Source organism: Schistocerca cancellata, chromosome 1 (genome assembly GCF_023864275.1).
Source record: "Schistocerca cancellata isolate TAMUIC-IGC-003103 chromosome 1, iqSchCanc2.1, whole genome shotgun sequence".
In the NCBI taxonomy this organism is placed as follows: Eukaryota; Metazoa; Arthropoda; class Insecta; order Orthoptera; family Acrididae; genus Schistocerca; species Schistocerca cancellata.
Window position 1 is genome coordinate 1,193,738,207 of NC_064626.1, and position 14,004 is coordinate 1,193,752,210.

A 14,004-nucleotide genomic window follows, 5' to 3' on the forward strand; every position below is an offset into this window, starting at 1 on the left:
TGACGATTGCAATCGAGCAATATTGTCGCACGGAGACACAAGCAAATAATCGTCGTTAAGATACATTCTGCGTAAATCACTTGGGATATCGTTTTGTTGGTTCAAGAATCATAAAAGAAGGTTTTATACATGGAAGAATCCTGGAGATAGTAAAAGGTATCAGATAGATTATATAATGGTAAGACAGAGATTTAGGAACCAGGTTTTAAATCGTAAGACATTTCCAGGGGCAGATGTGGACTCTGACCACAATCTATTGGTTATGAACTGTGAAGAAACTGCAAAAAAGGTGGGAATTTAAGGAGATGGGACCTGGATAAACTGATTAAACCAGAAATTGTACAGAGTTTCAGGGAGAGCATAAGGGAACAATTGACAGGAAAGGGTGAAAGGAAAACAGAAGAAGAACAATGCGTAGCTCTGAGGCAAGAAGTAGTGAAGGCAGCAGAGGACCAAGTAGGTAAAAAGACGAGGGCTAGTAGAAATCATTGGGTAACAGAAGAAATATTGAATATAATTGTTGAAAGGAGAAAATATAGAAACACAGTAAATGAAGCAGGCAAAAAGGAATACAAACGTCTCAAAAATGAGATCGACAGGAAGTGCAAAATTGCTAAGCAGGGATGGCTAGAGGACAAATGTAAGGATGTAGAGGCTTATCTCACTACGGGTAAGATAGATACTGCCTACAGGAAAATTAAAGAGACCTTCTGAGTAAAAGAGAACCACTTACATGAATATCAAGAGCTCAGATGGAAACCCAGTTCTAAGTAAAGAAGGGAAAGCAGAAAGGTGGAAGGAGTATATAGAGGGTCTATACAGGGGCAATGTTCTTGAGGACAATATTATGGAAATGGAAGAGGATGTAGATGAAGATGAAATGGGAGATACGATACCGCGTGAAGAGTTTGACAGAGCACTGAAAGACCTAAGTCGAAGGTCCCGGGAGTAGACAACATTCCAGTGGAACTACTAACGGCCTTGGGAGAGCCAGTCCTGACAAAACTCTACCATCTGGTGAGCAAGATGTATGAGACAGGAGAAATACCCTCAGACTTCAAGAAGAATATAATAATTCCAATCCCAAAGAAAGCAGGTGTTGACAGATGTGAAAATTACCGAACTATCAGTTTAATAAGTTACAGCGGCAAAATACTAATGCGAATTCCTTACAGACGAATGGAAAAACTGGTAGAAGCCCACCTCGGGGAAGATCTGTTTGGATTCCGTAGAAATATTGGAACACGTGAGGCAATACTGACCTTATGAAGTATCTTAGAAGAAATATTAAGGAAGGGCAAACCTACGTTTCTAGCATTTGTAGACTTAGAGAAAGCTTTTGACAATGTTGACTGCAATACTCTCTTTCAAATTCTAAAAGTGGCAGGAGTAAAACACAGGGAGCGAAAGGTTATTTACAATTTGTACAGAAACCAGATGGCAGTTATAAGAGTCGAGGGGCATGAAAGGGAAGCAGTGGTTGGGAAGGGAGTGAGACAGGGTTGTAGCCTGTCCCCGATGTTATTCAACTGTATATTGAGCAAGCAGTAAAGGAAACAAAAGAAAAATTCGGAGTAGGTATTAAAATCGATAGAGAAGAAATAAAAACTTTCAGGTTCGCCGATGACATTGTAATTCTGCCAGACATAGCAAATGACTTGGAAGAGAAGTTGAACGGAATTTACAGTGTCTTGAAAGGAGGATATAAGATGAACATCAACAAAAGCGAAACGAGGATAATGGAATGTAGTCGCATTAAGTCGGGTGATGCTGAGGGAATTAGATTAGGAAATGAGACACTTAAAGTAGTAAAGGAGTTTTGCTATATGGGGAGCAAAATAACTGATGATGATGGTGGTCGAAGTAGAGAGGATATAAAATGTAGACTGGCAATGGCAAGGAAAGCGTTTTTGAAGAAGAGAAATTTGTTAACATCGAGTATAGATTTTAAGTGTCAGTAAGTCGTTTCTGAAAGTATTTGCATGGAGTGTAGCCATGTATGGAAGTGAAACATGGACAATAAATAGTTTGGACAATAAGAGAATAGAAGCTTTCGAAATGTGGTGCTACAGAAGAATGCTGAAGACTAGATGAGTAGATCACATAACTAATGATGAGGTATTGAATAGAATTGGGGAGAAGAGGAGTTTGTGGCACAACTTGACAAGAAGAAGGGACCGGTTGGTAGGACATGTTCTGAGGCATCAAGGGATCACAAATTTAGCATTGGAGGGCAGCGTGCAGGGTAAAAATCGTAGAGAGAGACCAAGAGATGACTATACTAAGCAGATTCAGAAGGATGTAGGCTGCAGTAAGTACTGGGAGATGAAGAAGCTTGCACAGGATAGAGTAGCATGGAGAGCTGCATCAAACCAGTCTCAGGACTGAAGACCACAACAACAACAACATCGTTTCGTCTCTCCCCTGTGTTACCATCCACCTTCTTTAGCGCGACCAGGTACCTCCCATCTGAACTGCGGCCTCAGACGTAGACGTAGACTACCAACTGTAGACTCAACAATACCTGTTGGCCAGGCAACAGTTCATTCGACGGTAAGTTGATCCCTGACAGTTGCAGTGAGCTGGGCGCGGCAGCTTCAGGCGTCTACGTCAACCGATAACGCAACGTTATTTTGTAAACTTCCCTATGGCAACGACTCTGTGTTGTCACAGCTCTATAGACAGCTATTGTTTCTGCCTGCAGATGTTTGCGCTTCACAGTTGAAAGCTCTCAACAGCGCTGCGAGCTGTCAAGGATTATCTTTACAGAACAAAAACAGAAACTAATTCCTCCCAGTGCGCTCTCCGTCACTCTCGTTCCTCGAGCACGGCCCTGTCGTGTCTGGTATATTAATGGCATATCTCGTCTTCCGGCTGACGGCCAATACTCGTCTCTCGGCATGACGGCCCGGACATGTGTGACCGGACCCATACGTCGTCTCGATTATAGCCACACTCCAGTTACAGAAATTTGTTATGCAGCCTTAATCGTACTCATAAGCCACCTTATCAAGGAAATTTTCAGGTTCTTCCTTTCTCGAGAAGTCTCACTCATGACCTATGAATCGATAGTGATTATACTTGGTATCGAATTTTCGTCATTACTCGAACGGCCATTCTCAATATACGTTGTTCGCGTGACTGGGCTGCCAGCGAGAATTTGTAGTCCCATTTAGCGCTACGAGTGGTATTTTCTGAAGTGGTCTAGTTTAACACCTGTCCTTGGCAACAGAGAGTTACAGTGAAAATTATTTCATTATTGCTTCATAAAACAGTAGTTTACCTCATAGTATGTAAGTTTATTTTCTCCTTGTTGAAATAAACTGAGATTAAACTGTGAATTTGATCATACATGACTTACGTTGATAACCTAAGGAAACCTATTCTTTTCGCGTGTACAAAGTGCGCTGCGCGCCCGCTCGTGTTACGAAAAACGGCGTGCCAGCTCGAGCGTTAATAAATTTTTTAAAGCGGGAAATGACTACAGATTTTTCTGACACGTTAGAAACGTCTCACTAAATCAACGGTTATTTCGGTACAAAGTTCCCGAGTAAACCATAATGAACAAATTCGCTTGGAACTAATCTTACTTTCTCTCAAACAGTGTCACATATTTTCAATTACAATTTACCTCTTGTAACAATTAACATTTCTATAGTTACAATGCAGTTCTCGTGGTTATATGTTTGGTTTCCTTGCTGCCCTACAGGCTACTGGGCATAAAATGAAAACTTCGACAAAAGTCTTAAATCTGAAATTATTCTTAGTCGTCACCATATTCACGACTTCGTTTTCGGTATTTGCTGGGAGTCTCGCGAAAACCCCGGGAGGGTTAGGCAAGGCGCGTTTGCCGGCAGTTGCCGCTGCGTCCGTCTGTTGTCGCTATGCGTAGTTGTCGGGCACCAACGCTTTACGCGTGCCCCATAAACTGTGCGACTGAGTGTACTGGTGTTTTCTTTCTACTTTTCTTTGTCAAGTTCAATCGCTCCAAATATTGTTTCACGACGTCATTTTTGCAACTGCGCTGAATCCAGGGCCTTCTCTACCCATATGTTGGTGGGCCCGGTCCTCAGACATTCCAGCGTGCGCATGTCTTCTGTAGTGTACCACCGAGTGTTCGGGTGTTTAGATTTGAGCCCCTACGACTTTCCATTCTGTTGGTATACACGAAGGATCAACGAGTGTTTCTTGTGTTGAACTACGCAAAAACAGAATCGTTCGAGGAGTGTCGGCTTGAATTCATACGAAAATTTACCGGTGAAATGTCCCTAATGATTCACCGATATGCAGATTAGTGAAAAAATTTCAAAAGACTGGATCTGTGTTACACTAACGAAGGCCTACAGAACCTAGTGTTTTAACAGAAAATGAATTAGACGAGATGGGGGATGCCTTGGAAAGAAATCCCAGGAAATCTCTGCGCCTTTTGGCAATTTAGACTGGTGTGTCAAGAGCGGTAGCGCATCAACCGAGGAACTCAGATACAGTTGCTCGACGTCATTACTGCAAGTAGCTGTTGCAGTCTGTGCACTGTGGGGAAGTTAATTGTGAGATGCTTTTTTTCTGATGAAGTATGGCTGCATTTGTCAGGGTACGTAAATTCCCAAAACAATCCGAAAATCCTCATGAATTACATCAACAATCGCTGCATGATGTGAAAATAGGAGGAGTGTGGTGTGCAATTAATGGAAGACGAATTATTGGATCAATCTTTTTCCTCGAAACAATGAGTCCTAAAAATGGTTCAAATGGTTCTGAGCACTATGGGACTTAACATCTGAGGTCATCAGTCCCTTAGAACTACTTAAACCTAACTAACCTAAGGACATCACACACATCCATGCCCGAGGCATGATTCCAACCTGCGGTCGTAACGGTCGCGCGGTTCCAGACTGAAGCGTCTAGAACCGCTAGGCCACCAACGGCCGGCAATGTGTTCTGAGAGGTATGTGAACAACGTACTGCATCCTAACGAAAAGATGTACGGTTTTTTCATGCAAGACCACACATCGCCCATGCTTCTATGACAGCAATACGAAGTGCTATTGATGATAGGATAGTTGACTGGCTTCCTCGCTCTCCAGATCTAAATCCGTGTGGTTTTTGCTTTAGGGAATTTTGAGAAACAAGGTGTATGCAACCAGTCCCCACAAGCTCGAAAAGTTGGAAGACAAAAGTTCGGCTAGTCGTTTCCCAGGTTTCGGCAGCCGAAATTCGTCGAGTGTTTGCTACCGTGTTCAGGGGATGTCACTTTGCTCTTACCACAGACGACATCATTTTGAGCACCTACTGTAAATAAAGGTAAGTTTAAGTTAATCAGATAGCAACGTTGTTTATACTTTACTCAGGAGAGAAGCACTCGCATCTAACTACCGACAGATTAGTGTCTGAGTGTATATATTCCCTTAATCCTATCTGGTATGATCCCACACAACGCAGCAGTACTCCTAAAGACGATGGACTAGTGTAGTGTCGGCAGTCTCTTTAGTAGATATGTTGCATCTCTTCTAAGCGTTCTGCCAATAAAAAGCTTTCTTTGGTTCGTCTTCCCCACAGCATTTTCTATGTGTTTCTTCCAGTTTAAGTTGTTCATAGTTGTTAATTGCTAGGCCTTTAGTTGAATTTACAGCCTTTAGATTTGATTGATATATCGTGTAACCGAAGTTTAACAGATTCCCTTTAGCACTCATGTGGATGACCTCACACTTTCCATTATTTAGGATCAGTTGTCAATTTTCGCGCCATACAGATATCTTTTCGAAACTGTTTTGCAATTGTTTAATTTTCTGATGACTTTATTAGACGATAATCGACAGCATCATCTGCAAACAACCTAAGGCGGCTGATAATACTGTCTCCTAAATCGTATATACAGGTAAGGAACAGCAGAGAAAACACCACCTTGGAGAACGCCAGAAATCACCTATGTGCATTCCCTGACTTTCCGTCAATTACTACAAACTGTGACCTCTCTGACAGGAAATCACGAAACAGTCGCATAACTGAGACGGTATTCCACAAGCTCGCAGTGTGATTACAAGCCGTTGGCAAGGTACAGTGTCAAAAGCCTTCTGGAAATCTAGAAATACGGAATCAATTTGGAATCCCTTGTCAATAGCACTTCGTGTGAGTGAAGAGCTAGTTGTGTTTCACAAGAACGATGTTTTGTAAATCCGTTTTGACTATGTCAATAGAACATTCTTTTCGAGGTGACTCATAATGTTCAAACGCAGTATACGTTCCAAAATCCTCCTGCATATCGACGTTAGATATTATTTATTCGTATGGTGATTTTATACAATATACAGTTGATATAAGGCAAATGATTTTATACAATATACATATGATATAAGACAAGATTAAACCTTAAAGTCCGTGTTTTTCAACCAGTCAATTAAGCAGGGTGTGAGAGTGAACAAGTCATCGGGAATTGCAGGGTATGAATGAAGTGGACAGCGTTGGACTAAATGTTCAATTGTCTGCTCTTCTTGATTACTTTCACACATTGGTGAACTGATCCAGCCCCATTTGTTAGATATGGGCCTGTCATTTAGTGGATTACGCATAATGCCTTCCTTGAATGTTGGTGTGACATTTGCAACTTTCTAGTATTTGGGTGCGGATCTTTCGTCGAGCGAGCGGTTGTATATGATTTTTAAGTATGGAGCTATTGTATCGGCATACTCTGACAGGAGCCTATTGTTCGTTTTAAATTGCATGATAGTCGACACTTCACGGGCTAGAGCTGGTTTCCTCCAATGAGAGACTTCAACGTCACGCCCGAACCGTTCGCCGTTGCCAAAATGGCACAACCAACGCTCAGCTGACTTCAGTTGTTTGGCTAGTGCTGTGCATCAAGCGTGCATATTCCGTTACCATCGTTGTGCGTGTGTTTTTCTTGTGGTATCAAGTCTGATGAAATCCGAAAGAAAAGGGGCAGACCCAGGATCCGGGATACAAACACAACAGAAAAGAAAGCCGGGCAAGGAATTGCGTTTAAAGGACAATCGCAAAAACTCGAGTGCAGCCTGTGGGAATTCTTTGAGAAGGAGACGGAAAATGGGGTCCTCACTTACCGGTTTCCAGAGTAGTCGCGGTTGAGGTTATGAGGTTAGTGAACCGATCGTACATCGTATCAGTTAAAGAGAAATACGAGACTGAAAGAAATGAAAGGGACCCTCTTGTCTTCATGGCTCTGCAGAGTATCGGCTTTAAATACAAAAATATTTCAGGCCGTACAATGTTGTTGGAACGAGGAGACATAGGCGCATGGCGAGGCAGATTTTTGCGTGAAATGAAAGATATAATTTCGAGGATATTTTTTGGATCGATGAAACATGGATGAACGCAGGTCATACAGGTACGAAAGGTTGGAGTGACGACAATGGAGGTGGTATGGCACCGTCCACTGGAAAAGGTGGTAAAATTATTCTTTTGCATGATGGTACCTACCACAGTTTTATTCCCGGCTGTCAAATGCTCTACAGATCCAAGAAAACATCAGAGTACCACGAGGAAATGAATCATGAACATTTTTAAACTGGCTCGAAAATACGTTGTTACAAAGCATAGAAAATCCATCAGTAATTATCATCGACAATGCTCCATACCATTCAGTTTTAAATGACACTCCAGCCCTGTCCTCTAGAAAGACAGACATCTTTCTGTGGTTACGACAACATAGAGTTACTGTGGATCATTCATCGAAAAATGTAGAATTATTAGGACTCGCGTCACTTCATAAGCCATTGTTTCCCAAGCTACAGTTTCCCTGTATCGACGAGGTAGCTTATAAATATGGACATAGTCATAAAACTACACCTTATCACTGCCACTTTCACGCTATTGAACTTTGCGCTCAAGTGAAAGGATATGTTGCTTGCGAAAATAAAAATAAAAATTACTGTTAGTGAAGTTGAGAAACTGACTATTCAGGGCCTTGATAATACCGAAATGGACTCCTCCACTTCGGAAAGTTCCAGGGACTCTGACGTGAGTGGTATCCACCCTCTTTTGGACAGCTCAGGTGCCTGCAGCTAGCAGTCGGTGGAGGTATGTACGAAAAAAAGTTTCCCTACTTTTAAACAGTGTAAATAATTTCCATGTGCCGTGCCTATGTGGCCTATAAAGTGTAACGTGTCAGCTCGTGAAGTCAGTGTGAGGATAGTTGCACGTAACCAATGAAAGCGAGAAATTACAGTTTGCTTTAGGCACAGATTTCTCTTTTGAGTTTGCTCGCAGAAGTTAGTTTTAATCGCTGTGAACAAAGCGGGCGTGATGAATAGTTCTGGCACGAGTTGTTGACGAACGCCTCCTCGGATACATTTCTGGTTATGTCAGCAGTTCACAAATCAGCTGCCGACAGATCTCCACGCCAAACAGCTACGCGTGTGAAAGATCGTTTGGTGAGGATTGCGTGCAATCCGTGTAATTATTTGTGTGGTGTTACCTGAAGTCGCAAGTCTATCGCGATCGTCCAGCCTCACTAGCGATACTAAAAAACAATATCCAACGCAATCTCTCGCCATACCTACTGATATGTTGTTCACAATATTGACCCTCGGCGAAAGATATTGTTGATGAATGAGGGCCGTCACGCTGAGCATTTGTTGTAAAGAACATCGTCTTTGCTAATTATACAATTATTATGCTAATAATTGCTTTTGTATCATATGACGCGCCATCTGTTGGTCATTTCGTGCACTTTTTTGGTTTCAACAAAACCCCATGTCATTACAGACATGTGTGTCAATTTCTACCTTTGTGTGTACATTATTGCGTGAAGTATTGAATTTTCAAATGTTAACAGATTTCTGCATCCTCACTGATTTGAAGTTGTTTCACTTAATGTTGGACTCTTGATTACCGATTTAATGATGGCATTTCGCAATATCTTGGACTACTCCCCGTATGTACTGTGTGAGATTAACTTCCTAGAGCTTACCAGTTAACTGAAAGAATTTCGCTATCTTGATGCATCCGGTAAGACCAAATGCAATCGTCCGTTAGAAACTAGCTGTGCTTTGCAAGAAGTTAACCTAATGTAACGTAACCAAAAGGTTTTCATCTGTAAGCCATTCTTATTTCGCACTTAAGAAAATGGTAATGAACTTCGGTGAGTTGTAATGCAGTTCAAGAGCTCTTAAATAATGTGGTTAATTGAAATCGATGTTACTGTTGTCTGCAATAAAGTTACATATTTGTGCTGGAGTTGACGAAACGTTCCGTACAACAGTGATATTCAGCACCACATAATAATCACATTCGTTAAGCGCAAAATGCTTCAAAATTGCATATCTAAAGCTTAGAACATTTTCCCGTCTGGATTTTGTCTATTCGGTTCACAGCTGGACTTTGGCTATTTAATTCACTGGGATTTAGACTTCGTCTATTGTGCAACAGAAATGCGCAATGTATTGTGATAATACGGAAATAATAACAAATGATCAATGCTTGTAATGCCGCATCTAACTTAGAAAAATACAGTAACGTGCAAGAAAACTGAACACTGGTAGCACAGTTGTGACCGCACGTATCTGATGTGAGACGCGGAACTATATCATTGACTAAAAAAACCAAAAACGATGTAAATCTGCTGCGTTCCAGACGTGTCTTAAAATTCTTTATGTTAAATGCCGGTAGAACTAAGCTTAAGCAAATCACATTGTCTTTGAAGTAGTGTACATAATGCTGAAAGCAAAGAAAACGATCTCTAAAACAAACATTACAGAACCCAACAAATGGTATGACGAAGCTCATTAGCAGCTACGAATAAGATTTGATGTCGCATCAGCGATTGGAGTAACAAAGTGACTCTCTCTATTTAAGCAGCTTCTCAGTCTATCCCGCGAGGCTACATTTTCAGTTTTAGAGACACAGAAAACTGTAAATAATGTATAACTGTTTATGAATTTGCCTTACGAATTGAAGTACATCTACATGAAATTGTTTCTGTTCGTCACAATGTATTTAAAATAAATGCCCCGGGTGAGGATCGAACTCACGACCTTAAGATTATGAGACTTACGCGCTGCCTACTGCGCTACCGAGGCGGTGGCAGAGTGTGTACGTAATATAGGTTATATCGTAGTTCATCATGTTTGTTCAATTCTTGTACATTGACGTCAGCTTATTTTTAAACTGACAATTGCACAGATACTGATAGTATTCAACCGCTTTACGGCGTAACGCTTTTCTTCTAAAGCTTTCACTCACGTTTACAAACTTTGTCAGGTGCATGCCACAAGATCGTTCTTGCTCTCGTGAGCTTAATTACCAGTACGTTTCTGAGTTTTACTGATTGTGAGTTTCAAGGTACATTTTTTTCCGTCATATAATGTTTTCCTTGTTAGTTTGCCAAAACACTGAAAGATTACAGGTATGTGTCATTAAGGAAGGTGCTTAATCGTGGACATTTATGAATGTCTCCGTGGCTTATAAACACTTACGGAGAATTATTTAGAGACAGAATTCAGAGAAGTACGTCAGTTCTATAAGGAAATGCCCTTCATATGTCTTATAGCTCGTTTAAGAACGAGTAAAATGTGACATATATTATCAGTTACGGAGATTGCGTGCTTCTGCGTCCTGTGAGACTTCATTCGTTAATTTTATTCATTTACTTTTTATAACCATCATTTTATTCATTCGCCTTTATAACCAACCAGTCTAGAGACTAATGCAGATTGCATTTCACATTACAATTTGACAACTTTATTAGTGTGAATGTCCTGTTACAATTCTTTAAAAAAAATTAAAAAATTTCCAAAATACGGAAGCCATTATTCACGGAAAGACAATACACAATAACGTGTACACTATAAATGTGGAAACCATAGCTGAAATGCAACGCTTCCATGTAAGAGGTTGCCAAGAATCAGAAGTTTTACTTGTAAAATATAAATCGTACGCTTAAGTTTTCAGCGCAGAAGTCAATATAAGCATCAAGTTAACACATACAGACACATGTGAAACTTGTGACGATTGCAGCGCCTGTCCAAATGACGACATTCCTTTGAATGTCAGGCTCATCAACTGCAAGCTGAGAAAGCATATGCTCCGTTGAAGTAATATACAGAGGCTTGTTCTATTAATGATTGTGACTACTGCGTATCACCTTTGATTTACAAGCGCTGCCGACTCCTAAAAGGTCAACAGAGACATTGTTCTTCCTAAGATAGTCGTGGGCATACAACCATGGCTTTCTAATTCGGGTATTATGTGCATGTGTCCAGAAGATACTACCTCACGGGAGAGTCAGTGAGAAATTGCATCATGTATCGTGAAAGTGCTGAGCGATCCCTCAAACGTTCATTATAAAAGAAAGTTGAAGTTCTTCTCAGATTCTTCAGTGGACAAAACAAAAAGAATACAGTATTTAATGTGTAATATTCTCTCATTGTTAAAGGATTCTAATAATCAATTCAAAGATACTCCATAAAAGATATGAAGTTGTTTGTAGTTGATATGTAAGCCTGATAACATGATTTACACTCGGGCAACAGTATGTGGACTGGGATAAGGCTTCGACTTCTTCTTCGCGGATGGATCACTTAGGACCACGCGTAATCAACATTTGTTGGCCTTCCTTTTCGCCCAGTATTCCTTCATAAACAACGAATGGGCTAGCTTTCGTTGCGTAGACCATGTATGTCGGTTAGTTTTTCTCTCTTGTTCCTCAAAACCCCGTGTGTTTGTGATTTTTCTGATTTCATTTCTATCATATAGATTTGGAGACCCTAATTCTCTCAGGTCTTTTTCCGTCTGTTTGTACCAGTTCGGTCTTGTAGTTTTGTTCTTTAAAAATGTATGGATTTTGTGCGTTAACCTGTTTGAGTCCATTCTTTCTAAGTGCCCCATGAATTGGATTCTTCTCATGCGCATTGTGTCTGTTATTTTGGAGATATTTTTATATATTTCTGCATTGGGTTTTGGATAATGTGCCCCATCTTTAGTTCTTGGTCCTAGGATTCTCCTCATTATCTTACGTTCTTCCACTTCTAATTCCTCTTTTAGTGTTCTGTGTTGAAGGTTTAGTGTCTCAGATGCGTAGAGAGCTTCGGGTCTAATTACTGTTGTGTAGTGTCGTATTTTGCAGTTCCACGAGAGACTCTTTTTGTTGTAAATGTTTTTTGTTAACTGAAACGCTGTCTCCATTTTCTGGACTCTTGATCTGACAGATTTCTTTTCTTTACAATTTTCTGCAATCCATTCACCTAAATATTTAAATTCTTTTACTCGAGAGATGTAGTTATTACCAATTTTGAGATCAGAAGGTGCATCTTTGACGTCAGTCATAAATTTTGTTTTTTCAAATGAAATTTGTAATCCTATTTTAGCTGCCTGTTCTTGTAATAATTCTAGTTGTTTCTGTGCATCGGTAATGTCTTGTGCGATCAGTGCCATGTCATCAGCAAATGCTAAACAGTGTAATTCTATGCCCTTATGTCTTGGTCCCAGTCTGTGTGCTGGTGCACCTGCTTTTTTCCATTCTCTAACAACTTTTTCTAGAGCACAATTGGAGAGCACTGGGGACAGTACATCCCCTTGTCGTACTCCTGTGTCTATTTCAAATTCTGTGCTCAATTCTCCCATAAATTTTACTTTGGATTTGGTCTCCGTGAGTGTTTCTTTTATGATGTTTGTTGTCTTTTGATCTAGTCCAAATTCTGCTAATACTTCAAAAAGGAATTCTCGGTCTATACTGTCATACGCCTTTTTAAAGTCGACATACGTGATGACATAACTTTTGTTTGAAGTACTATGTAAATATTTCATTGAGTTTTTCAAGTTAAGGATTTGTTCTACGCAAGATCGACCTTTTCTGAACCCACCTTGGTATTGGCCTAATTTTGAATCCAGCTGAGGTTCTGCGCGGTTTAGTAGGGCTTTAGACAGAATTTTGTATGTTATTGACAATAAAGAGATTCCACGATAGTTGTTGGGGTCTGTTATACTTCCTTTTTTGTACAGAGGATGTATGATTGCAGTCTTCCAATCTGTGGGGATTTTTTCTGTTTCCCAGATTTCATGTATAATTTCCTTGAGTTTTACAATAAGATTTTCTCCTGCATTTTTCCATAGTTCTGCGATGATTTGGTCTTCTCCTGATGCTTTGTTATTTTTCAGTGACTGAATTATCTCTTTAATCTCTTGTAAACTTGGTGGCTTTGAGTCTGGGTTTCGTTGTGTACGATGGAACTCAAATTTTTCTGCAGGCTTTTCACAATTCAGTAATTTAGAAAAGTATTTTGCAAGAATTTCACAGTTTTCGGTGTTGGTATGAGCAATTTCCCCATGGTCATTTTTGAACTGGAGTGATGGAGGAGAGTACTTTGTTAATTTTTGTTTGAATACTCTGTAGAAATTTCGGGAATTGTTTTTCTTGAAATCATTTTCTATGTCTTGCAATTTTTTGTCTTCGTGTTATTTACGGACTGTTCGTATCGCTTTTGTGACTGTTTTCCTGGTATCTTTGAGATCTTCCAGGGTCTTTTGATTTTTGTTGCACAACCAATTTTGCCACGCCTGTTGTCTGAGATTTATCAGTTGGTCACACTCATCTGTCCACCATGGGTGTTTACGTGTTCTTGTTTGCGGTGCTACAGTTTCAGCTGCATTTAAAAGTCCTGCTTGCAGTTGTTGCCAATTTTGTGGTTTTAAATTTTGCGTTTCTTTTGTAAATTGTTCATTGCCATTTATCTTTTGTACATCATATTTACGGTGTGGAGATTTCTTAGTGAATTTTCTTTTTTCTGGAATGACATCTAGGGAGAATTTTGTTGGGTAATGGTCGGAATCTAGATCTAGTCCATTAAGGACTTTAAGTTTCATGATTTCTACTGTATTTACGCGGGAGATCATTACATGATCCAACTGATATTCACCTAGTAATGGATTAGGTGAGATCTAAGTTTTCGTTTTCGAGGCTCTTTTTTTGAAAAATGTTGATTTGAAAAATAGGTCATGGTTTTTGCAGATTTCAATGAGTCGTATGCCATTCCG

General features: G+C 40.2%; 1 non-coding gene across 1 annotated transcript; it reads right to left on the reverse strand.

Annotated features, from left to right (window-relative positions):
- Positions 1-9,979: 9,979 nt before the first annotated feature.
- On the reverse strand, positions 9,980-10,052 carry Trnam-cau (transfer RNA methionine (anticodon CAU)). The gene has a single exon. It is a non-coding gene; the product is annotated as a tRNA-Met (tRNA).
- Between the last annotated feature and the right edge of the window lie 3,952 nt (positions 10,053-14,004).